The following is a 25,693-nucleotide window of genomic DNA, read 5'->3' as shown; positions in this document are numbered from 1 at the left end:
GACATGATTTGAATCCATGTGGTCTGAGCCAGGGCCCATTCTCTTAACCATTCTCAAAAACACTTTTGGGCAAGCAAGAAATAAAAATACAGTGCTGTGAGCTGTGTCACCATGCATTTAATTTACCCAAATTCAACTATATGTGTTCAGTTAAAAAAAAAAAAAACAACAATAACTGGAAAATGACAATCTAGGTAGTATAGTCAATTGCCCTGTTTTACTCATCATATGCTCAGGATATAGACAGGAAACTAATGCTTATGTAAGCTTAGTCCAAGCTTAGTCCATTTCAGTACTTCTCTAATGATAGTATTTAATTAAGCTGAGTGTGGTTTTAGTGTAATGGGACATTTTTCATGTAGTATTAGTTATAGGCAAGTCGACTATTTCATCTGGTACTGAAGAAACAGTGATTATCCCATCGCTGCTGGGGAAAACCGGCTCTCTGGGGATATGGCATGTCAGTCCCCGCTGTGCACCTTCTTGAGGGATTAACAAGAGCAATTTTGACCAAATGCAATTTTGTAACTTCAAAACTTATCTCCTGCCTCAGATGCAACCCCACTATATGCATCAGCACTCTATGCATTACTTCAATAACAGTGAGTAACAGAGGCCAGATAATTACAGATGCAATTCACGCTCATCTAGGCCATTACTGGGGCTTTGCAGTTTCTTGCATTCCTCAGAGCATCTTTTCAGCTTTTCCCCCCACTTTCTACATAGTCAGATAAATCCACACCCCCACTTAGTTAGTAGCTGACAACAACACTTACTTTATAAGAAGATGGGGGCCATGCAGCATTAATTCTCTCCATTTAGTTTACTTTCACCACAAAACTGTATCCTCATCCAGCCCCTCTTGCTACAAACTAGAATCTAGTCTCCTCACTTTACTGAAACTGTTCTTTCGAGAGCCACTGATGACTTGATGCCAAGTCCAATCATGTCTCAGACTTCATCATTCTCTCTCTATAGCAGTGATTCTCAACCCTGGCTACAAATTAGAAGCACAAAGAAAATACTGATGCCAGAGCCCCACTCACAGATTCCAATTTAATTGGTCTTGGGTTGGCAGAGGGCTGGGCACTTGCTTAGAGCTCCTCAGGAGACCTTAATGTGCAGCCAGGATCAAGAAGCACAGGTCTACAACACTGACTCGGTTGACTAGCTCAACTCTTCCACTTGCAACTCCTGGTTGCCATAATATCCTGCTCACTGGATATTTCTATTTCTCTATTTGATATCCTTACCTGGAGTCTCCTCCTGTTCCGTTTGCACTGTCAATTGTTCATTTTCCTCTCAACCCTTAATTTAAGGTGTATAACACTCTCAAATATCCATATCTAATACTGAACTCAAGCCTCAGCTCTAGACCCTCACCTCACATAGATGTTGTCCCTCTAAATTCAGACTCCACATTTCCAAAATCATCGTACTGTTCTAGTTGCCTCTCAGTCTCTTCCCATTCACTGCTCACTCACTACAACAAGTTTCCATGCCACTCCATCCAACAGGATCTTACAGTCAGCAAGGGCCTCCTTGGAACTTAGTTTTCCTGATCTCTGCAGTACTGTATACTACTAACCTTCTATCCTTTTTAAATGTTCTTCCCCTGGCTTCCAAAACACCTTATCATCAAGTTCCCTCTACTTCTCTGGCCACTTAGTCTCTTTTGGAGGCTCTTCTCCCTCAAGGTATTCTTAGGGATGCTGTCTCCACCTGCTCACTTATATCCTCTCCCTGTACATTCTCATCTATCCTACAACATCGATTTTGCACTATCTGCTGATGCCACGTATTTCTCCACCCAGATAGTCAGTGAGATTCAGAGTTACAAATTCAAGTGCCACACTTTACTTCTCCTCTGAGAAGTCTTATCCTCTTCTCGTGATGCCGCTCCTCAAACCTGCTGCTCTTCCTCTTTCTCAGTGAAAGGCGTCATCATCACCATCCAGGTTCCCAAGCTGGAAACCTGGGCATCACCTTCATCTCCTCCTCTTTTTAAACCCACTACATTTCAGCAAGCACCAAGTCCTGCCCATTCTGCCCCAATTGCTTCAGTTCAGGTCAAAAGCTGAGACTACTTCTTGCTTGATTTTTACGGCAACAAAATCCTAACTGTTCAGTGTGATCTCTCTACAAACGCGTATCTGATCACGTCACTCTGCTGCTTAGGACCATTCACGGTGGTGCATTTTATATAGGCATGGGAATCCTCAAACAGATTTATGGGATGAAATAAAATTCAAAAACGAATACAGAAAAATAATTTTATATATGATAACATTCAAAGCAGCATTTAAAATCAGTGGAAGAAGATTCAATTAATGGGGTTGGGATAAATGACTATTTAGTTATGAATAGTGAAAGTTGTATCCTTACCTTATATAATGAATGGGTATAAATTCCAGATAAATTAAAGATCTAAATGTAATAAAAGAAACCATAAAAGAACACAGAAAAAATATATGAGACTGTTTTCATGAATGTGGGGCTAAGTAAGGCACTTGAATAAAATGTCCAAACTCTTCAGAAGAACATACAAGGGCCCTTGCTTATAACTTTCTTAACATCATCCCTCTCTATTGCCCCTACCCCTCCTCTCCAGTCATGGGAATTTCTTGCTTCAGGAGATGCACCATGCATGTTCTCGCGCCTGAGGGCCTTTGCAATGTTCTCTTTGTCTTTTCTCTCTAATTTACTGAACAGTTCATCCTCTTCTCTCTGATTGTAAATGCTATGTTTATCACATATTAAATTTGGCTTTATTGCCCCCCCCACCGGATTCTATTCCATTCTACTGATTTGTTGGTCTCTTCTTGTGTCAATGCCATAATGCTTTAATTACTCAAGATTTAAAGTAGATGTTTATGCCTGCTATGATTATTCCTTTCATTCTTCTTTATTTGAATTTTGAGAAACACTGGAATCAGCTTATCAAATTCTATTAAAACCTCCATTAGGACCTTTGGTTGTAATTGCATTGAATCTATAGATTGCTTTGGGAAGACTTGGCATCTTTTCATCTAGGAATATGTTTATATATTTAGTCTTTCAGCAAAAAAAAATTTTTATAACATGTCTTATGGAATTATTATTAAAAATTTTCCTGGGTACTTTATAGTTTTAATTAATATGATTGGGGCTTTGTCTTTTTTATATTTTCAAAGAGATCACTGATGACGTGTTTGTGCAAACTTACTTTGCATCTTGCCACCTTACTATTTTCCCTTATTCTATTAAGCTAGTTCTACAGGAGAGTGAGAGTATTAGGTTCCACAGGAAAGAAAAAGACAGGTAGTTGAAGCACCTTTGTATGCAAGATAATGAGATCCAAATATGAGAAGTTGAGTTTAAAGTGACAATGTTATACTTACCTGGAGATGTCCTAAAAGTATACAGAAATACAGAACTGGAGAAGAGGGGAGAGGTGAGGGCTGTACAGATGTAGAAGTCATGTGCATACAGAAAATGCTCCTCGATTTTTTACAAAGGAATCAAAAACATACAATGGAGAAAGAAAGCCTCCTCAATAAACTGTGCTTGGAAAATTGGGAAGCCACATAGAAAAGAATGAAAACTGACTGCTGTCACCATACACAAAAATTAATTCAAAACGAGTCTAAAAATAAGACCTAAAATAATAAAATCATAGAAGAAAACATAGGTACTAAACTTAGGGACCTTGGTCTCAGAGGGGATTTTATGAATTTGACCTCAAAGGCAAGTGAAGCAAAAGCAAAAATAAATAAATGGGATTATATCAAACTATAAAGCTTCTGCACAGCAAAAAAAAAAAAAAAAAAAAACATTGGTAAAATAAAAAGGCAACTGACCAAATGGGAGAAGATATTTGCAAACGATACCTCTGATAAGGGGTTAATATCCAAAAATAAAGAACTTATGCAACTCAACAACAACAAAAAACAAACAATCCAATTAAAAAGTGGGCAGAGGATCCGAACAGACACTTCTCCAAAGAAGATATACAAACAGCCAACAGATATATGAAAAGATGCTCAACTTCACTAGCTATTAGTGAAATGCGAATCAAAACTACAATGAGATACCACCTCACACCTGTTACAACGGCTATCATCAACAGGACAGATATGCAGTACTGATGGGAATGTAAATTGGTACTGCTGCTATGGAAAACAGTATAAAGGGTCCTCAAAAAATTATGAATAGAGTTACCATATGATCCAGCGATCCCTCTTCTGTGTATCTACCCCCAAAATTTGAAAACATTTATTCATAAAAATATGTACCCCTACGCTCATTGTAGCATTATTTATAATGGCCAAGACATGGAAACAACCGAACAGTCCTTCAACAGATGATTGGATAAAGATGTGATACATATATACAATGGAATACTACTTAGCCATAAGAAAAAATGAAATCTGCCACTTGCAACAACGTGAATAGATCTTGAGAATATCGTGCTTAGTGAAATAAGTCAGATGGAAAATGTCAAGAACCATATGACTTCACTCATATGTCACATATAAAATTGAAAGCAACAAATGAACAAGACAGACGAATGAAAACTCACACACACAGACAACAGTATAGAAGGAAAGGGGGTGGGAGATAACAAGGCCAAAAATATGGTGACAGAATAAGGTCAAAGATATGGTGACAGAAGATTTGACTTTGGGTGGTGAACACACAAAGCAATATGCAGATGATGTATCATATAACTGTACACTTGAAACCTATATAACTTATAATGAAGAAAAAACATCTTTGTATATTCCAAAATTCACTATTAAAAATAGAATGAAAAAGGAAGTTTTAAAAATTGTGCAGTGGTTTCATATTACAATTATTGAGTATAGACCTATACAACATACTTTTCCAAAAAGAATTTCAGGAGACTAAGGGTGGGTCTGACTGTAGGTCTAACTATTACAGTACTACCATGGGATTCACGTAAAAAAGAAAAAATGCTGGTGAACAAAAGTAAAGGCAGGAAACGGGTGGAGGGAAGGGGAAATGCTGAACTACAAGGTCATGGTCAGGAAACCAATTTGGCAAGGCATGTGGAAAACTAAGGCATATAGAATCAAGTACCACATACGGTGGTGCACAGTCCAAAGACAGCTTTGCTTTCAGTAATGGGACTCAAATGGCAGGGTGAAGGCCAATGTCTGTGACACACAAAGGGAACCACCTCAAAAGTCCCTGTCAAGCTCATATCCTTTTAGCAACTCTCACTACTGGGACACACTTCCAAATAGAGCTCGGACAAAGGCTGCCTAGGTCCTAAGAAACGTGTTAGTAATAATAAATACCTAATGTTGATTGTCAGCAATGTACATAAAGTCCCCTTTTCCTTCATTTCCATTATTATTAAACAAGTGGAAGAACAATATTTATAAATCAGATAATAAAATTAAGATATAGTACATACATCCAAATCCTAATTTTATAAAAGAAAGGTATTTGTGTGTATATACATTATATACATATGTATGTTCATATTATGTGTTGTGTCTATTCATTGTAAAAACAACAGAAGAGCATTTGTCAAATTGTTAAAAGTAAATATCACTAAATATCAGAATGTAGTTTTTATTTTTAACTTATTCTTTTCTATATTTTTACAGTTTTCAACAATGAATATATAATGATTTTGTAATAAAAAAAAATCAAAGATCTTGATAACATTTTAACATTAAACCTCCTTCAAATTTTCAGACTATAAGTAATAAATAAAGGAAGATGTACACCTGAATGTCTCCTTTGGAGAAAGCTTAAATAAAAGAGTCTTTTAAGGACTAAGTGTGAAATCCACAGAAGTGTAGCAGCATGAAAGGGAATGTAACTGATTCTCTCATTATGTTCACAGAATGGGAAAGAGGTTCGAGAAGATGAGACAATCATTTCAGAAATGACCCCTTTAAAACGGCAAGTGAAAACAGGATCATACTTTTGGAAAATGAACGCATCATCTCAAATCAGTGTGGTGCACAGCGTTAACTACAGGAGGAAGCTTCTTCCTAGGGCACTCACAGAGGAAGGGCAACATGGAAGCAGCTAAACCTGCCTTCCCTCAGACAGCTGTTTCCTGCTGGCTTCTTACCTTCCAGCCTTCCAGGTGTCTGGTCCTTTTAGAGGTCCTGTACCAAATCCTATGACCCATCCTCCCCTCCTGCCCTCCTCAGGACACAGACTCTTAAGGCTGGGAAAGCTGCTAAGTGGCCAAATTAGAGTCCTGTGATTTGAGGCTGGAAGTGGGTCCGCCAGAAGACAGCTGCCTAAAGCCAAGAGTAGTTTCCTTGTGACCAGATGTGAGAAATGGGTATGTTTATTTGCTCAACTGAACACATACTTAAGTATCTTCTATTGATGAGGCACATGCTAGGTGCTGTAAGGCATATAAAGAAAAACTACTTTCCTAAGGGAGCTAGTGTTGACAGAGGTGGTGGTAGGCAAATAAAGTTAAGTTATGAATTATGCAATACAATGAGAAGGAACACTGCATGGTGGGTGAGAGTCGGCTCTTGGGGTCAGAGGACTGAGTCCAAATCCCTGGCTTCCTAGCTGTGTGACCTTAAGCAAGTTACTTAACTTCTCTGTGTCTTAAGTTTCTTCACCTGTAAAATAATGATAATAGTGTTATCACCTCATAGGGTTCATGGGAAGAGTAGTTAAAGCATAAGGAGTGTAGAGCAGTACCTGGCACATAATAAAATGTATGCTATAATGTTGTGCCAACTATGTAACGATGTGCTAATATCTTATATTTTATACTACATAAGAGAGGCATTATTAGCCCTGTTTGTAGATGAGGAAACTGAGGGTCAGAGAATTAGGTAACCTAGATAAGATCTAGAGAGAGGAAGAATAGAGCTGTAATTGGAGCCCATATCTGCCTGAATGCAAAGCTTATGACTTTTATTACTACTATTATTACTATACAATAGCAGCAGCCAATATGTGTTTAGTATTTACCCTATACTAATTATTTTATGCATAATTGCAATTGATCTCATTAAGATACCATTTGACCCGTTTTACAGAAAGAAGAAGAAAGCCTGAGTGTAGAGAGGCCGGCACCCATGCTGGAAATCACTGAGCTGGTAAGTGCCAACAACCTGTGTCTCTGCCCTTTTCCAGTGCCAGAGCTCATCACCCCTGCTTAGTGGTGCTTCGACTGGGGAGCTTGAAAAAGAGAGAGATTTTAGAGGGTCCTTCCCCTAGAGGTTTCTGACTCAATCTGGGGTGGGGAGCCCAGGCAGCACTCTAACCTCCTTACCAATGGTTCTCATAAATAAGCCTGCAAAGGCATGTTTTGTCGTAGGTCTTTAATGCTGAGGTAAAAAGTTTATACTCAATTCATCTAGAAATGAGGAGTCAGTTAAGGTTTTTCAGTGAGGTTTTTCAGTAAGCAGTGTTTTAGGAAAATTAATATGGGAGTAATGAATAGGATGGGCTGGAGGGGAAAGAAAAGTGTGGCAAGGACCGACTGGCAAGGAGACTATTCTAAGCCACAAAGCTTATTTTAGTCTTAACACAGCTGTATATCAGACGCAGAAAATAAGTCCTTGGAAAAAGACTCACCTGAACACAAAATGACTTGCAGCTTGCAAAAAATAGCATTTTAATATTCCAGATCTATATGTAATAACTCTAATAAAAGTTGGGTTTTTCTTTTTTAAAATAAACAAAAGAAACAGACACATGTTTATGCACAAGTATCAATTTTTAAAAAATAAACTCTAAGACATACTAGGTATGTAAATATGATTGAATTGATCTAGCATATGATGGAAAAAAGAAAAATTAGGATTTTTTTAGGGATTTATAGTTTTTTTAAAAACAGTGACAAACTTTCTGGAAATATTGAAGGAAACAGAAAATAATGTATGGGATTTATTTTATACAATAAAGAATATAGCTTATTTGGATAATTATAAATTCAGGAACTGGACTTATTTTTAATTTAGATTACAAATGTAAACATATTTATGAGATGCTAAATATAAGGGAATAATAGTTTTTGTCAATTTGAGATTAAAAACTAAAAGTGTGGTAAAATAGGAAAGTTTTACAGTTTCTAGGTTTATTATGCGTGTTGAGCAGATACAGAAAGTATTCATTTTCAGAAAGGAACTGAAACAAGCACCATTCAGCTATCGTACCCTTGACTAAATAAATCTACTCCTAGGAATCTATTGTAGGGAAGTAATTGAATAAAAGCAAAAAGGCATCTATAGAAGATACACAATGCAGTGCTTCTCTAATACCTAAAAATAAGAAACAATCTAATAATGTAGCATTAAAGAACTGCTTGATAAATGATTTATAAACAGAATATTTATAATATTAAACACAATATAGAAATGCAAGAAAATGATTGTTATAGTTTAACTGCATATTCCAGATCATATCATTTTATAGATATTATTTAAACCTATATAAAAACATACATACATGGAATAAGGCAAATGTCAAAAGTAAAAACAGTAGTTTGAGGGTTGTGATTAGGTGTCTTTCTTAAAATAAAAACTTTTAATATTGTTCTATTGTCTTTTTATTGCCTTCCTATCCATATCAATTTTTCAATTTCTTTTCAGTGGAGAAAACTTCCCAAAGGAGAGCCACCTCCCATCCCTAATCTCACTATAACTTCGCCCATGTATGATTTTGCCTAATTAGTCTTATTTCTAAGGCAACACTAACAATAGCCTTTCGTATCATTCTTAATATTTGCATTAGTTAAAAATAACATCAATCACTAACCTTTCTCAAGAGTCTGAGTGCAGAGCCCTCCAGGCAAATCAAAGAGAGGTGCTGCCTCACCCATGTGCCTTCCTTAATTTTTAGATAGAAGTTCTGCAGCCACATGGGTTGACTTACAACAAAACCCTTCCTACTTCTAAATAAAAAATTTCTCTGTGCTCATAAGTGAAAATGCACTCAGATTCTCCCAAAGAGTTCATTTTATCTGGGACATTAGGTAAATAATGCCTGACGAAGGAAGAATGAGATTCAGGGAATTGAGAGTTGCAGATGGTTTTCCAGAGAAGTCTTTCTACTGCCAGGTTTTAGAAATAATTTGGGAGGAATCAACAGTTATGAGCGGGTTGCAACAGAAACATTTTATCTTAATTTTTCCAGTCTTCTACATTCAATTTCAGGGAGGAAAAACAAAAACAAAAACAAAAACAAAAAAACTCAGAGAATAAAAAGGTAGTTTTTTAAAAAAAATTTCCACCTTTTGTCTGTACCTTTGCATCTCTAGGGATAATCCAAACGGTGGTTTGAAATGGGCCGACATAGATTTTGCAGAATAATATGCAGACATTTGGCAACAGTGGGTCAAGTAAAAGAAGGAGTTTCTTCTCCCCTGATCTGGCCACCTCCCCTCCCATTTCTCATTCTCTCCAGGTCACCCCACCACCATTGTTCGTTGTTCAGCACATGCTATTCCCTTACTCCTTCACATAGCCTCTTTTCTTCAGAAAAGACATATGTCTACGAAAACACATCTGCTTCCAGTCCTCTCCCATCAGTGTACCATCAGATTCAGCTTCCTAAGATCAGCTCTATCCACATCACCCTTCTCTTTGAATCCTGCACTACCTTGCCAAATTCAACTGCATGAACTTCAGCTCTCTCCTTAGCTGGTCTATCTATTGTTCCTATGTGTCTTGAGCTTTCCATCTCCGAGTTTTGCTCCTAACATTCCCTCTCTCCGAAATGCCTTTCCTCTCTTCACCCTCATTGTCCAAAGTCCTACCCATCCTTTATGATTCAGTTCAGATTGCACTTCTTTCAAAAAGCCTTTCCTGCTGGCACTCATGAGATGCTTTGTCCTTCCTCTGAACTGTCATGCCAATTTATGCCTCCATGATGGCATTCATGAGATCTTGGAAATTTTTAAATTATTTATGAATAAAGCTTATTTCTCCACCTTAACAGCATTGACAATAGCATCTCTTCTACACCCCTCATGACTGTTGAATCAATGAAGGGCCAAGTTTTGATGAAGTTAAGACTGCGTACGCACATATATGTGTGTGTATGTGTGTATAAAAAGTTCTCACTTGTTTAGAACTTGGAATGGGCAGGTTTCCAGGCTAACCTTCACAAGTGTACTTAACCTACATGAGGTGCTGCTGGGTCTTACCCCCTAAGAGATCCAGATTTAAGGGACTGGGGCAGAGCCCAAGCATGGGTACATTTTTAAGCTCTGCAGGTGATTCAATGTGCAGCCAGAGGGCAGGTACATTATTAACAGTGCCTGCCTGAGTTTGAGGTCCTAGCAGCAATGTGTATGTGGTTCAATAGGGAGGAGGAAGAATAATAATCCTCCCCCTTTTCTGGAGGAAGAATGCACCAGTCCCACTTTTTAGTCTTCCTCTCCCCATTTCCCAGGACATTATGATGCTCTAAATCACCTTGACCTGCCCTTTTCCCTAGCACCTCCCTGCTAAGAGTTCCCTACTGTCCTACCCTGTCAAAATGTCAGCTCCTCCAGGGAGTAGAGTTCAATTAGATATCTGGAATAAAGCACTGTCATAAAAATAATTTACACTGTAGGGATCATTAATGAATCTTTTAGTTGTCTGCATGTGTGATAAAGAGCTACCATCTACTGAGAGCTTACTATATCCCAGGTGTGGAGCAGCCATGTACACTGTATATGGGAATTAATTTAATGCTAGAGTAACCCTGGGAGGCAGGTACAATTATTTCCATTCACGGAAGACAAAACAGACTTGCCAGGCGGAGTAAAGCAACCTGCTCAAAGGACACAGAGCTGGGAGGTAGTAATGCCCAGTTTCAAGTCTGAAGTGTCCAACTCCAAACTCATGCTCTTATCCTCCTTGCAATATGTTAAAGACTCTTGCTGCCCTGCACTTGTTACTCTGTTCAATGGCACTTGACAAGGATGAAAAAGAAAAGGCACTTTGGTGGTGGGCGAGAGGACAGGAAACCACTACAGGATGACCAGATGGGCTCTGTTTCTGGGGTCCACATCCCTGGTCACTGTTTTCATAAACTTTTCCTCCTTCCTCCACTCTGACCCTCAGATTCTCTATGAGCACTGACAACACTTTCCATGGCAGCAACATCTGGGCCTGGTTAGAAGCGGGAAATTGGGCAAGAGCAGAAGCCATTTGTATATAGGGGTTGCTTATAATTAGACTGCCCTATTTGAAATGTATCAGGAAAAATGCAATTAGTAGACTCATTTCTTAGATTTCTGTTATATTTCACTTGTGAAAATACTTTGATTAAGACCCAAATCTTATAAATAAGATACTGGTAGGAGCTAATGAGAAAAATATTGACCAAAGTGGATCCTGGTTGTGAAATATAGGATTTATAATATCAAAAAATGTTTTTATTTACTCAGGGACACTAACATCCAACGAAGATAAGTATTACTTTAAAAAAAAAAGAAAAAGAAAAGAAAGAAAAGAAAAAGATTAGCCCGGACAAACTATAAAAAGAGCCCTAATTTATTTCTAATTACCTCACTCTGCTGCCAGAGATTCTTAGTCGCTTTCATGAAGATTTCGCACATCCATTTAAATCAGAGCTGGTTCTATGAGCAAGTCACTTCACACATCCTGCAGAGTCCAGGCAATCTTTGCCTGATCTGTTGCAATCAAGCTGGATAATTCTTTTCTCTTAGTGCGCACACTCTTCCACACACAAATCCTGAGTGTGTGAACCTCTGCCAAGGAACAAAAGGACAGTCCTGTTGGGAGATCGGGTACATCTGAAAGTGAATCAGTTTTATCTGCAGTCCAGCTCCACCACTTTCTGGTCGTCCTGACAGCTAATACGTGGAGGATAAATACTCCTCTTGCTTATATGGCACGTGGGTTCATGTGGAAGGCTTTGATTAGTAGCATCGAATGCACATCTCAGTGGACTCAGTTTCTAACAGACAAAATTGAAATTGAGTCTTTGTGGTTTTCTAAAGGTTCTCATTCCATCTCAGAACATCAGGAAGCACAGTAGATGGTGCTCAAGTCTATTCAGAACACTGACGTTCCTCATCCAAAGTGCGAGAGCTTGGCTTATGGCAGGAGGACCAATGAGGCAAAGAAAAGATGTCCGAATTTTGATGACTATCTTGAATCTCTTACAATTAAACTTAGCTTCATGGGAAAAGCAAATTCTAGGAATCATGAAATCAAGACTACTCCTGGCTTTGCTACTGAATTCCTGATCTTTTCTGTGCCTAGGTTTTCTTATCTATGAAATAGAATTATGAGTACATGTTGTGCTTAATTCAGTGTTATAGAGATAAAATTAGACAACTAAAGTGATAAATGTTCTAAAAGCATGACCATAAGATAATTCAGTAATGCCAAAATCTTATTACTATTTTTTATTTCATTTACAGTGACCATAGTCTAAAAATTTAATAGTGGCAAAAGTTAGAAATGGTTTATTCTCCATTTGTGTCCTTATTCAAGTCACTTTTCATTTTGTTTCCCCCTTCCAGAACATAAGGATATGGGAACAGCTTCGATGGTAAGTTTCCTAAGTCTCAAATAACTAAGTACTATGTAAAGTTTTGAATTAAAAAAAAAAAAAAAAAAGTTTCCCACTAATTCTCACTGCTTCCTATGTTAGTAACTGGGAGCGGGGAAATGCACTGGAAGTAACTGAATTTCTACCTTAACCAAAGCAACCACAACCCAAAAAGCAGAAAAGGTTGGAGATACATCCCGCATGCAATACAAAAAGGCAAGCATAAAGGGTTCCTGCCTTCTCAACACTCTTTATCTCTCTAACCCAGAAACAATGCTAATAAAATTAAGAGAATTGAACTTTTAAATAATAGAAATATAGAAAAGTGCATAAATATAAAAGAACAAATTCTCATAATTATAGAACAAACGTTCTACCCAGGCCAAGAAACAGAACGCTGTTAGCGTCCCAAATGCACTCTCCCCACCATGTGCCCTTCCTTGATCATATGCCCTTCCCCCACCCCTGCTCACATGCATTTATCCTGATGCATCCTGGTGTACCTTGGAGCACAGAGCTGTGCATTCTCTAGGGCAGTAGTTCTCAAGCATGGTCCAACTCCTGGAGTGGGGAGGGGTCCTAGGACCCCTGGGGAATTCTAGACCTCTTCAGAGGGCCCACAAAGTCAAAACTATTCTTATAATAGTTCTAAGATATTATTTGCCTTTTTCACTGTTGGATGAGTTCAGAACGACATGAACAAAGGCTGTAGAACCAAACTGCGCCAGCAGTCCTTGTATTCCTCACCTCTACATTCTGAACAAAATATGCCAGGTTCATGATAAAATGTCCTTAGTGAAGCAGTAAAAGTATTAAGTCTGTTAAATCTCTGCCCCTTTAAAATGTACAAATTACCAGATATAAATACAGTCATGAAAATATAAAGTACAGCACGGGAATATAGCCAACAATATTGTAATAACTATGTGCAGTGTCAGATGGGTACTAGACTTATCAGGGTGATCATTTTGGAAGTTACAGAAATGTCTAATCGCTATATTGTACACCTGAAATTAATATTACATGCCAATAGTAATTTGAAAAATAAAAAAGTTTAAAAAAATCTCTACCCTTCAGTACATGTCTTTTTAATATTCTGTGTGACGAAATGAGAGAGTACACATAAAGCACTTCTGCTACATACCAAGGTACAAAGGTTGCCTAGAGAAAGGCACTTGAGCAATTGTTTGCCTTTGAGCTGGGTGACTGTAGCTGCCTTTTTTAATGGGACACCATTTTTACTGAAAGAGTGACAGTCGGACAAACTATGGTTATTCAGACTTGAGTATCTGGCAGACAAGTCAGCCTATCACTTCAAGAAAAACAACTGACAGTTTGGGTGCCAGTGATAAAATTTGAGCTTTCAAGTGAAAATTAGAATTTTAGAAAACTTGTATCTGCCACTAAGTGCTTGACAGCTTCCCAATACTTAAACACTTTTCTGATGAGATCAGTAGTAAAGTTAAAGAATGTGACATTTTAATATTGTATAATGAAATGTGTCAACAATGAAAAGATTCGCATAACTGAGTAAACCAATATTTCCAAATTATCAATGTATGATGTTACAAAGTCATGCATGAGTAAAAATCTATTCAACATGCACAGTAAACTAAAAGATTTTAATGTAACAAAATAATTAAAAGTTTATTGCTATGGTTTCAGATCATAATTTTACATTGCTACCAACCTACCAAAGAAACTACCATCTGCAGTTTTAGTTGAGTAGCAAGGAAGAAAATCTACTATTGTTTGAAAAGGTTTTTAAAATAATCCTCCTTTTTCCAACAATAAATCTGTGTGAGGCCACATTTTCTTTGTATACTTCAACCAAAACAACATACCTCAACAAAAGCAGATATGAGAATCCACCTGTTTTCCATTAAGGTAGACATCAAATAGATTTGCAAAACTGTAAAACAATGCCACTCTTCCCTCTAATTTTTTGTTTTGATAAAATTTATTTTTCATAAAAGTAAGTTATTTTAACACGCAATGAGGTTTTTAATGAATATTTCAAAACTTCTCTATTTTTAATATGGTAGATATCAATAAATATGATCCACATAAACAAAAACTCTTTGAGGTCTTCAACAATTTTTAAAAGTGTACAGTGGGACTGAAAGGTTTAAGGAACTGCTACTCTAAAGTATAAATCTAGGAGTGAACATCCTGGATCGCAGGATATCTTATCCTCAGCATCACTAGATACTGCCAAACTTTTTCCTAACATGGTTGTACCAATTTACACTCCACCAATGGTTCTTTATATATTCTGAAGTCCTTTGTCTACTAAATGTGTTCTAAATATCTTTCCCAATCTACTGTTTCCAATCTTATTGAACAAAAGTTCATCAAGAGTAGTCAGATTGACCGTTTGCAGAAAGGAACTCAACCACTCTTTTCTGCATCTTCTTATGTCTCATTCAAGAGTCATCCTACACTACTGCTGTCAAGTTTCATCTGAATTTCTCAGTTCAACTTAAGAGATAGAAGCCTGAGGATTCAAATGTTTCAATAGAAGATCAAAAACAAGAGACCTTAGGTTTTCAATTGACTCTTAGATAAGTAAAGCTATTATCCAATCCTTCATAGTATTACGATGATCAGAAAAGCCACCCTTCAAGCTGCCACAATAAAGTTTTCAAGAAAGTAGTGCCAATGTTTTGTTTTAAGACAGAACCGAAAGCACTTTGGGGAATTTTCTAGGTCCACAGGATTTCAGTATTTCTCAGCAAAAAGTGAGTCCAAAACAGAGTAGAGTGCGCTGATTGCATTTGTTTTACTAACTTTGCAAAAGGCTGGGAAGTAGCTCCAGAATATTCCTCAGTAGAAAATGCACAGTCATGTCTACCGGGAGAACTGAAAAGGGCATTTCTGTCACATATCTGTCCCCCGTTGAGACCCTAGCATCTTTCTAGAATATAAGTTATTTCTTCAACAAAACTGAATACATATCCATGCCCAAATGTCTATTTATACATGAAGTTACCTACCTGCTACTTTTAATGTCTAGCTTATTATTTTTCAAACTATAGACCATTATCCATTGAGTTATACAATTAGGTGGATTATAATCAGTATTTTTTTTAATGAACTGCAATAGGATATAATAAAAAATATCAGAATGCCTCCACATAGTGAAGGTGAGTATTGTTTCATGAAAATTTTTTTTCAATTAACCACGTGTGTATATGTGTGCCTCAATGTAAAATGTATTTTTCATTATAAGTTTCCATCAAAATATTTAAAAGGCACTCGTCTGACATGTAGTAAGCATACATGCTGGGGGATTTTCTTCCCAACAACCATCTCTTATCCTGGGAAGGGCCGCTCATTTCCATTCGTATGGCTAAACACACGTGTTGCCATGTTTCTAAGTGATGCCACCTCCCTGAGCCCTACCGAGTGACCCAGGGATTAACACACGTTCCATATTGATCTGAGGAGTTCCTTGCCTATAATTTTCTTTTTAAATCTGACATCAAGAGAACTTTTCAGGGACAGAAGCTATAAGACAAACTGTTGGTGGCCATGTTTCCAACCATGTGGAAAAATGGTCTGCCCTGTGAAGGAATGAAGCAAACATACAGATAGAAGCCGAGATGAAAGATGGAGAGTTCTGGCTACGTTTAGGCCAAATGCAATACTGCCCACAGTTTGGTGGTCCAAGCCTTTATTAGCTTCTGTTAAGTCAGTAAGTCTCTGTTTGCTAAGATAGACTGATAGGTTTCTGACACTTTCAGTCAAACCGATAGACATGTGACGCCTGTTTTTCTCCTAAAGTGATGAATTGAAAATTTAAATCCCAATGAATAATTAATTGGGTTATTGCCCTAAACTTGATGGAACTAACCCCTGCTCCACCATTTATCATCTAAGAGGGAAAACTGGCGCAACTCATAAAAAGCTACAAATATGAAAAGATTGTTATTGAAATCAACTTTGGTCTTCCCTATCAAAATGAAATGAAGGACATTTTGGGGTAATCATGGTAAGTGGAGGTCGGACCCTCAAAGCCTCTTCAGTGGAGTTCACATATGCACCATTTATAATACTCTGCTTCTGTCTTTGGCCTGAAATAAAAGCAGTGAGATACATCATGGTAAAAAGTACTGCACAGACATTAGTCAATGGGGTATCTGTTTCTTTTTTTTTTTTTAAAGCTAACCCCAAACCATTCCATCAAGTTCCAAAGCCCTGAAGAACGGATGAGGGCAAGATCACCTCATTATAACCAAGTATATGCTGAGTATGATTCAAGGACTTTGAGACAGAAACGTGAGAGAATAAACAGAGTTTGACTGAAGAGCACAACCTGGAGATGACAGAGGTGGGCACAATCCAAGCCAAGAGACTAGGAAAACGGAATGCAGTTTTTAAATTTCAGAGAAACCTCCCTTCTTCTAAAAATATAAATACAGCTTCCTCCTGGATCTGCTTTCCTGGAGGCTTGCTTGCCCTTGAAATTTATAATTCAACCGCCTCTGTGTGTACCTTTGTGAATATTTCATGCAGAACACTGCAGAAACTGACCCATTTACACAATGTAGCTTGTTCAGCTTTAGTGGTAACTACTGAGAAAGACGAATTTAATTCTGGTGCAAGTTAGGTCTGTAAAGGCATTCCGTGAGTATTTTTTCTGGCAAAGTGATCTCATATAAAATGGAACTTGTAATTATTCTGATCAATTATTCTGCATTCTCTATCAAGTCAGCTTGACTTGGAGACTGCCCAAATTATCAGGAGTTTCAAAAAGGCTTTCCAGGTTGTAGGCTGAACAGCTTTTACAGAAGGCCAGCAAGCATGTGACTTGCTTGCCACCAGCTCTCTGAAAATTTACACCAAGGAGTTAAAAGTTATTAGCAGAACTTTTATAACAAGGCATGAGTAATACATGATTTTCTCAGTCAAAACTTCTAGGGACAATGCCTAAAGAGAAAGCTGTTGTTAACAATCACAATTTAATTTGCTTTTAATCTTCATACTTCAGTTTCTCAAGGATGAGCAGCATTATTCTGAAAGGTTCCAAAATGGTCACAGTTGTCATTTTTCTTACAAATAGAAGGTCAGAAAAGAAAGCGCTTCTTCATACATGTTTCCAGAAGACTGAGACCAAATCTGGGTTATCCATGAAACTATCTATGACATTCTTAGTCTTTTAAATGGCTGAACACTTAGCACTGGGTGCTTTTTACCCTGGATTAAGTCTCCCCTAGATCCTAAACTCCTGCAGGGCTGCTTCCAGCACAGGGCTTTGCAAAGGGTAGACGCTCAGGAACATCTGCTGGAAGCTCAAGTCAAATTAGCTCCTGGGATGAGAACTGCAGCCTCTCTTTAAGCAGGTGTCTTTTTCAAAAGAAAGAGCACATTGGTCTGAGTCTGGGGAAACGGGCCTTAGTCGCTCGCTGCATTGACTAGAGTTTCACTTTCCTTATGAAGGGCTTTACAGTCTAGATTTTTTTTAAAAGGTACATTGAAACTAAATGGTCCTTAATTTTCATTCTGTGCTACTATTCTGATTCTAAATAAGAAATAATAAGGCTTCTCTTTTTTTTATTGGATTATTAATGTCCAAGTCAATCAAGAAGCTGCTCTTTGATGATGTATAAGTGTTTACTGTGAGTAACATGACTGGTCACTAAGCTGCATTTGCTGACTGTGGTTTTCTGTGTAGCTATGAGCGAGAATGCAGAAGATCATAATGCCGGACGTTATCAATGTGCTCCTTCCTAGCTCAATGAACGGAATAGTGGAGCGGAAGTCAAAAATCGGGGATTCTAGTTGCAGCTCTAGTTGTGAACTGCTTACTAGCTGTGTGCCATTCAACAAGTCAGAATTCTGTTTCCTCATTTATCAAGGAGAAGGGCAATATCTCACAAGGTGGCTGCAGCTGCGGCTATTAAATAAAATAATGACCCTGAGAATGTTTATCCACTGCAACGCACCATACAAATCCAGGTGGTATGCCTATTTGTAACATATCTGCCAAAATGATATTGTTCAAACTCTAAAGAGTTAAAATAAAGGGCTAATGCTTTTATGAAGGGTTAAAGTTAAAATTCTACTTTGTTTTCTGCTCATATTATATCCACTGTGGAAGAGACAGGAAGATGATTACCTAAGAATTAAAATCTAAGCCCTACTTGGCTCTCCCACGGCTCTACCGCTGACTTCAGTTATCTCACATCTGTCCTCTGCCTGCCCTACTATTTGTTCACAATTACAAACAGCCTCTTGCAGTAGTGAGAAACTCCACTGCTGTCAAATGATAAACGGAGACACTTTAGGCCTCAGTTTTTTAACTTAATGTAGGGTTGGGCAGATCTCCTGCAGCCATTCCTGTAAGAAGTGGGTGTGGGTTTCCCCCAAGGGCAGTGCTGGGGAAGCCCGGGGTACACCGCAGGGGCAGCGCACTGCAAAGGCCGTTCCCTCCTGCAGCCTGCAGCCTGCAGCCGACCCAGGACCCAGACGTTGAGACTTCCCTGAACAACAGAAATGAGGGGCTTGGACTGGCAGCTGTTCCTCGTTGCCTTATTCTTTGTCACTCACTGAAAGAAGTGAAAGATGGGGGAAGGTCGTGACTTGTTTTCTTTGTTAAAGCAGATTTTTATGAATTTCACCTCTCTAGTCCTTCAACCTGTTGTAATTTTAAAAACCAGCAGTATTGTCTTTTAAAGACAAAAGTATTTTTTTCCATTTAATGAAATCAAATAAAAAAGAAACAGCTCTTTTAGTTAATTTTAAGTTATGCAATAAAATGTTTCTTTCAACCCCAATGCACTTTTTCCTTGGGTATATTTTAGTCAACTATTGTATGGATGCCAGCTTATTGAGGTTGCTAATATGGTCAACTTCTGATTAGCACAGCTTTGTTTAAAATTCATTTTTGAGTGCTCACTGTGTGCCAAAATGCAGTTTTAGAAGGCAGTTTATTTATTTTTTATTAGCTTTCCCTTTTTAATACTTAAGGTTTTAACACATTTTCTGTCAGGGGTAAGCTAAAATCAACATTAATTTGCATTCCCTAAACATACACCTCAAAATCAGGGGAGCTGGCTGAAGTTGGGGCACTGAGCAGAGAAGTTAAAGTCCTAGTAATTTACTATGGATAGTCCACACAGATCTAAACACCTGCCCTCCTACTCTTAAGGTCACACTGAAAAACCAACTCAGAGTCACAAACAGAAAACCAAGAGTTATCTACAACCTGAAGTATTCCTGAGCCATATATGCAACTATAAATCATAGGAGGTAAATGTTCTTTTTCACTTTTTATAACTGCCTGAAAATAAACTAGAAGTAGGCACGTGAGAACGACAACTATTTTATACAACAAATTAAGTTATGTTTTAACCAGTGGCTCAACTCCTCCCTCCTTCCAAATAAAATTCTGATTTCTAACTAATAGAACAGTCCTTTCATGTTGATTTTGTCTCTTCCAGTTAGCAACACAAAAGAATTACGATCATTAATCCTCTCAATTTTATGTAGCTTTCAGAGGCCAAATGAAGAACAGGATCATCTTGTTAATAAATCTTTCCCATTAAGCTTATGACTGTAGACTTAGGCTAGATTTTTCAAAAGGCACTCTATGAGCCAAAGGAGTGGGTTACCTTATTGTCTAGCAGTTCCCAAATGCAGTAGGACTATATCTGATTTTAATGTACAGATGTCTTGACTGGGAGGGGGGGGGAACCTCAAAGATCATAATCCCACACATTTTAGATGGAAGAGGAACACTTACTAAAGACATTATTTCATGTAATGAAAAGAGACACAAAACAGTGTTTAGAAGGCCTGAATTTCAGTCATTCCACCACTTGCTAACTTTTTAATTCTCTGGAAGAACTACAATTCTCCTGCTCATCACGCAGTTTTCTTGCTAGGATTATATGCGAAAATTCAAGGGTAAGTACTTTACAAATAGTTTTAAAGGGCTATCCCAATATTCCTGACATGAATGAATTACTCTGCATTGCGTTTGTTCAAGTGTGACTGAAGATGATCAAAGCCAGTTTCAGGCCTTCAGCAGCTCTGCCAGTTGAGAATCTCTAAAGTGGGTCCGCTATCATTGCTGCAGGGGGTGACGTCAAGCTGTTGTTTACAGAAGAAGAAAGAGCTGCCAATTTCCACTGAGCAGAAGACCGCAGTGGCCAGCCTCCTTTGGCTGTGTGTGAGCAAGAATGGACTATTTATGTGTGGCATGTGTGTACATGCAATGGTTCACATGCAGGGGCACCAAAACAAGAAAACTGTTTTGTGTATATGCACCAGCACACGCTTTGGGGCTTATGTTTTCACTAAGAAAACTAATCAAAATTGATCAAAATGCAACTTTCACTTTTGTTACTCTCTGAAGGAGAAAAAAAAAAACTGCCCCTCTCAGAAACTTCATTCTCAGTTTGATTTTTTGAAAGCATTTTTAAGGTAGAACAGTCAATTCTACTTTTTTACAGACTCCTCCTCAAGTTCTACAAACATTCACTAACGAAAAGAATATGGGACATGTATTTCAAAGTACAAAATATCTTCAGACTGCAGTAGCCAAGTTTTATAGGAATGACTTCATTTTCAGAGTGGTTGGTGTTGCTTCCTCCTGTAAGTTCAGGAAGTACTCACTCTAATATCAACACACTCTAACTGAAGCCACTTTGGGGAGATATTTTGTTAAGTTTACGACTATAAAGGAAAAAGTATCTGGCTTATTAACATATGCCCACTCATGAAATCTCCTGGCTGAAAGCAACCTTATATTGAATCAAATTCAAAAAGGCAAAAGGAAAATAGGGGCTGCGTTCATTATTCTTTTTCTTTCTACTATCTATCACCTCTGGGATAGTAGTCAAATCCTGAATAATATGGGAACAGATCATGTGCATAACTGGCACTGAAACTTTACTTCAGACAATAAGCCTAGTGTAAATCCTAATACTGGAACACTGAAGAAGAGAGATGGGGAATATTGTTGGTATCTGGAAATGTACTTTCTTCAGTCCTGTCGTAAATATATCTGAAAAGGAGAGAAACTATGGCTCAGTAATAAAATGAAGTTGAGGAAGAATCCTGAGTTGTATTTGGTTCTATAGCTGATCACAGCATAATCCTAGGTCAAATACTTAGCCAAGATGTGCCTTATTCTTAGTATCTGAGAAATGGGAGTATTAATAGCAAATATTATTTTCCAATTTTTAGGAGAACATAAGAAAAAAATAGTAAGTGAAAAGTCTTTAGGCAATATTACATTAGAGGAATTAGAAAATAATAGAAACGTGGGCTGAGAATCCAGCCTGATATTGACCAACTCTTTTGAGAGCTGGGAAGGATAATATGCTAAAAAAGTAGGAAGTGTTATTAACACTTCCCACATTTTATAGTGAGACAAAACAGCAGTGCAACAAATATGGCACCAATTTGACTTTTCCAGGGCCAGTTCCAGCAAGTAACATTGGCCCCATCTTCTTAAACACATCAAGAGACTTGAAGGGCCATCCTGGGCTCCTTCTTACCATGAATACTCAGAACGGACACCAGAAAACCCTGTAGAAAAATATGAAAGTAATTTTAGGTTGTACTTGAAAATTGCTATTACCAGCTTCATTCCTTCATGTGGTGAAGGACACCTGAACACACAAGTCAATAATGATGCAAAATAATGATACCAAAATGGCAGCATGTAGGAACATTAATAATCTGACACTCGAGGATGTTTTAAAAGTGCGGGAATTTTATTGACTGAACAGAGCAGTGACTAGAGCAGACTTTCACATATCCCGAGACTCAGTAAAGTTCATGAACTTTATTTTTAATTTAAAAGAAAGAAAAATTTACATAAAGCGATAAACTTGTCAGTCAAAGCAATCAGCAAGAGGAATAGTAAAAAAAGCCAAATTGATGATAATCGTCATATTTATTATGTTCTCCTAGCCAGCTTACTTAAAATTCTAAAATCAACTATTTGGACTTTATTTTCGTTACCCTTCCTGGCTGTCTAACTGACAGAATCACTATAAAGCAATTATAAATGCATGCCAAGAAAATGAGGGCATATGAAGAGTAGAAATTTATAACTGGATTAACCAAGTGCCTGAGTTTCCACTTAACACATCATGGCTTACCGGCTGCACTCCAGTATACCAAAACATCTGCTCTAAGGTACGCTACTTAGAAAAATCATAATATACTTGCTCGCTATGCATTTGCTTCACAAACTGCCTCCTTGGGAGCACAAATTGCTCTAAGAACTCACTACACTAACACTCGTAAGTGACTACTGAATCACTTCAACTTCAAAGACATACCTAATAATAATAAAAAAAAAAACCTCCATTTCAGTTCCATTTCAGTAACTGGCTGAACAGGACAGAATTTCTCTTTGCCAAGAACTTTTTCTTGGTCATAAACATTTATTTTTTTTTCCTCATCACATAATGGTGTGCTGAGTTTGCACTAATATCTGCATCAGAAGTTGAAGGATAGATACTCCAAAGTGCATTTCATTTTGTATTACTAAGATAAGAAGCAAGGATACTGCTAGCTGGAATGTCAACAACTTAGACCAAAAAAACAACTTAGACCAAAAAAACAACTTGAAAGCTTTCAAAAGAGTAACTCTCACACCAAAAATGTCTTTAAGTGTACAACTGGCTAATATAAGATGAAGCAGAAGAACCAAAGAAAAGGCTTCCACTTTATTTTAGAAAATTAAAAAAAAAAAAATTCATTTAAAAAAACCCTTTTTATTCTTATAATCATTCAAAAATAAGTCACAGTTTCTCCAAAAGAAGTGAAACATAAGTCACCAGAACACTCACCAGCTATCATATGAAATGATTAGTAGATTACACAGATGAACCAAAAAGGGTGGCAACAAGCACCTCTCCTCTATCACCCGTCAATATAGATATTTTGCCCACCTCCCTGTCCAGTCATCACATAAAAGCAAAACAAATAAATACTAGTCGAATGTCTTTATGTCTCTATTAGTGATCTTAAGTTAGCCCAAATAGAAAATGTTTCATTTTCATCATATTGTCCTTATAATGCATAAGTGCTGCAAAAAACAAAACCAAAAATTCATGACCCATGTCAATCAAGTGCACTTACCAGTCAGAAATCAGCGATAACATGTGAAATGGGCTGCATTGGAATGCGACAGCAATGCTGAGAAGACAGGAGCGTCCCTGTACCACAAGTTTTTCATGCTAAGTTAGGAAAGATGAACTGCATCACTAGCAGAGTCCATGACTTCGTCCATAATAAGACTACATTGATGGCTAATTACAGACAAATTTTCTACTATCAAATTTTTCAACCATAATACAATTCTAATAATATCCTCAAACTACCCTTTGCTTTTGTCCAGTTGCATATTTTTTTAAAAATTACTTCTCAAAACTCACGTTGACTAACAAATGTCCCCAAATGCTTCATGCCTCAGTCACACGGCATATAGTTAAAGATGCACAAATTGAATGGCACAATGATTAATATGGCAAAATGGGACTTATGGCCTTAAAATTTCCCCATGGTATTTGGGTCTTTCAAAAATAACAAAAATCATTCTCCAAGTATAATCTTGTTTCCAAATAATTTTTTTAAAGCTACCATATTTTTCTTAGCTGGCCAGCAATTGTTCACCGGTTATGATGCAATTTTTAGTCAAAATAAGAACTCCTTATGAAAAATGTAACCAATAAATGATCTGGGACAAAAGCAGTTTGCCCTTAGAATCCATTCCACAGAATTTTAGACCCTGCCCATAGCTTTAAGATGGAACACAAAAATGATCAAATCAAGAAAGAAACAAAGACAAAGCTCTGGCAATTACTCTATCATCAGAATATAAGTCCTGGCTAATGAGAGGCAGATAATACACTGCTCTCCAACCCATTGTCACTGGGACATTTTTTCCATTCTCTCAGGGAGACTGAAAAGTAGGAGAAAGAAGCACAGTTGACATTTTCTCTGTAGGAAGATAAAAAAGAAATTGAATCAGTCCCAACTGCTTAGCCCTGATTGGTTGTTACCTGCCTGACTGTCCCCAACCCAACTGCTAATCCCAGCAATCAGTAAGGCCAACTGTATAGCTATGTACAAATGTTTCTTACACATGACTTTTCACATCACGGCAAAGCCAGCCTTATTCTAGTTAGGAAATTAGATTTTAGTGTGAGCTTTTGGATTTTGATCTTTGCTTTCTTTTCATTTCTTTTTTTAACACTGGTTAGTGGAAATAAAAATAAAATCTGGTATTAGATGGGAAACAACAGCCATTTCACTTTTCATTTCAGCCTCTGAACCACTGGTGGCAAACTTTAGCTAAACAGTAAAAGTGTTTGTTACACAGCAAAGGAAATCTTGTCCAAAAAACTTTTCTGCAAGGTATTAAAATAAAAAAATTTGCCCAAACAAAACCAAACTTCGCAAGTTATAACTATATGCCATCGCTTCAAAAAGTAACCAATAGCACTTCGAGGAAATGCAATATAAGTTTCAAACTTTTTTTCCCCCAAACCCTAGCACTTGTAATTAAAATTATAGCCACAATGTCCCTTCTGTGGCTTCTTTAATAAAACTACAACTTATTTCAGAGTTCTGCTTTCACTGTGCTGCTTCATAATTTAACATTTACAGAACCTTCATTTGAGATGTGTAAGAGACATCAATACACACCTAAATGGTTCCTTAAAAAGTATCCCTCTGGAAAAATAAAAAGTATCCCTCTGCTTAAAATGATTCATGCCAGCAGAAACTCTGAATTACGGATGGAACCATTCAAAATCTGAGTATTTTCAATGTTCAAGAAGTTTAACAGCTCAATAGATATCTCATCAACATTAAATCTAAAAGTTAAAGAAAAAGGGAAAAAAATGTAATTGAAAAGGGACAAGCCAGTCAGCATCTTCCAGGTCAAGAAAGACACCAGACTTTTCACCCTTCTATTCTCCTGCCATGGAGGTTGGTGAGAATTAAATATTTTACTTCAGGGGCCAAGAAGGTTAATAACTCTCCTTCAAGAACAACCTTGTTGTCTAGGTAGAAATTTTTTTTAAAAACTGAAGATCTTCCCATGTGATTGGGTTGTGACAATTTTGCAGGACTTCACAGGTATTTCCGGAGTGTTTTAGAAATCCCATAGGGGAAAAACAATGGCAATCCTTCTTTACATATTTTGCAA

At 37.4% G+C, this 25,693-nt stretch overlaps 1 protein-coding gene across 3 annotated transcripts in view; it reads right to left on the bottom strand.

Moving 5' to 3' along the window:
• Positions 1 to 25,693, bottom strand: part of SERTAD2 (SERTA domain containing 2) — a 104,331-nt gene that overhangs the window by 66,636 nt on the left and 12,002 nt on the right. The window contains exon 2 of one of the 3 annotated variants that reach the window (XM_039886990.1): positions 23,620 to 23,717. The exons of 1 other annotated variant lie outside the window; for it this stretch is intronic. The gene's annotated coding sequence lies outside the window, so the exon portion shown is untranslated. Of the gene's footprint in view, positions 1 to 11,500; positions 11,705 to 23,619; positions 23,718 to 25,693 lie in introns of all 3 variants that reach the window. One more of the 3 variants, XM_039886989.1, reaches the window with a different exon arrangement.

The sequence above is a fragment of the Pteropus medius genome, unplaced genomic scaffold (genome assembly GCF_902729225.1).
Source record: "Pteropus medius unplaced genomic scaffold, Ma_sr-lr_union100, whole genome shotgun sequence".
Lineage (NCBI taxonomy): Eukaryota > Metazoa > Chordata > Mammalia > Chiroptera > Pteropodidae > Pteropus > Pteropus medius.
Note: the sequence above shows the minus strand (reverse complement) of the source record. Positions and strands in the feature narration are given on the sequence as shown.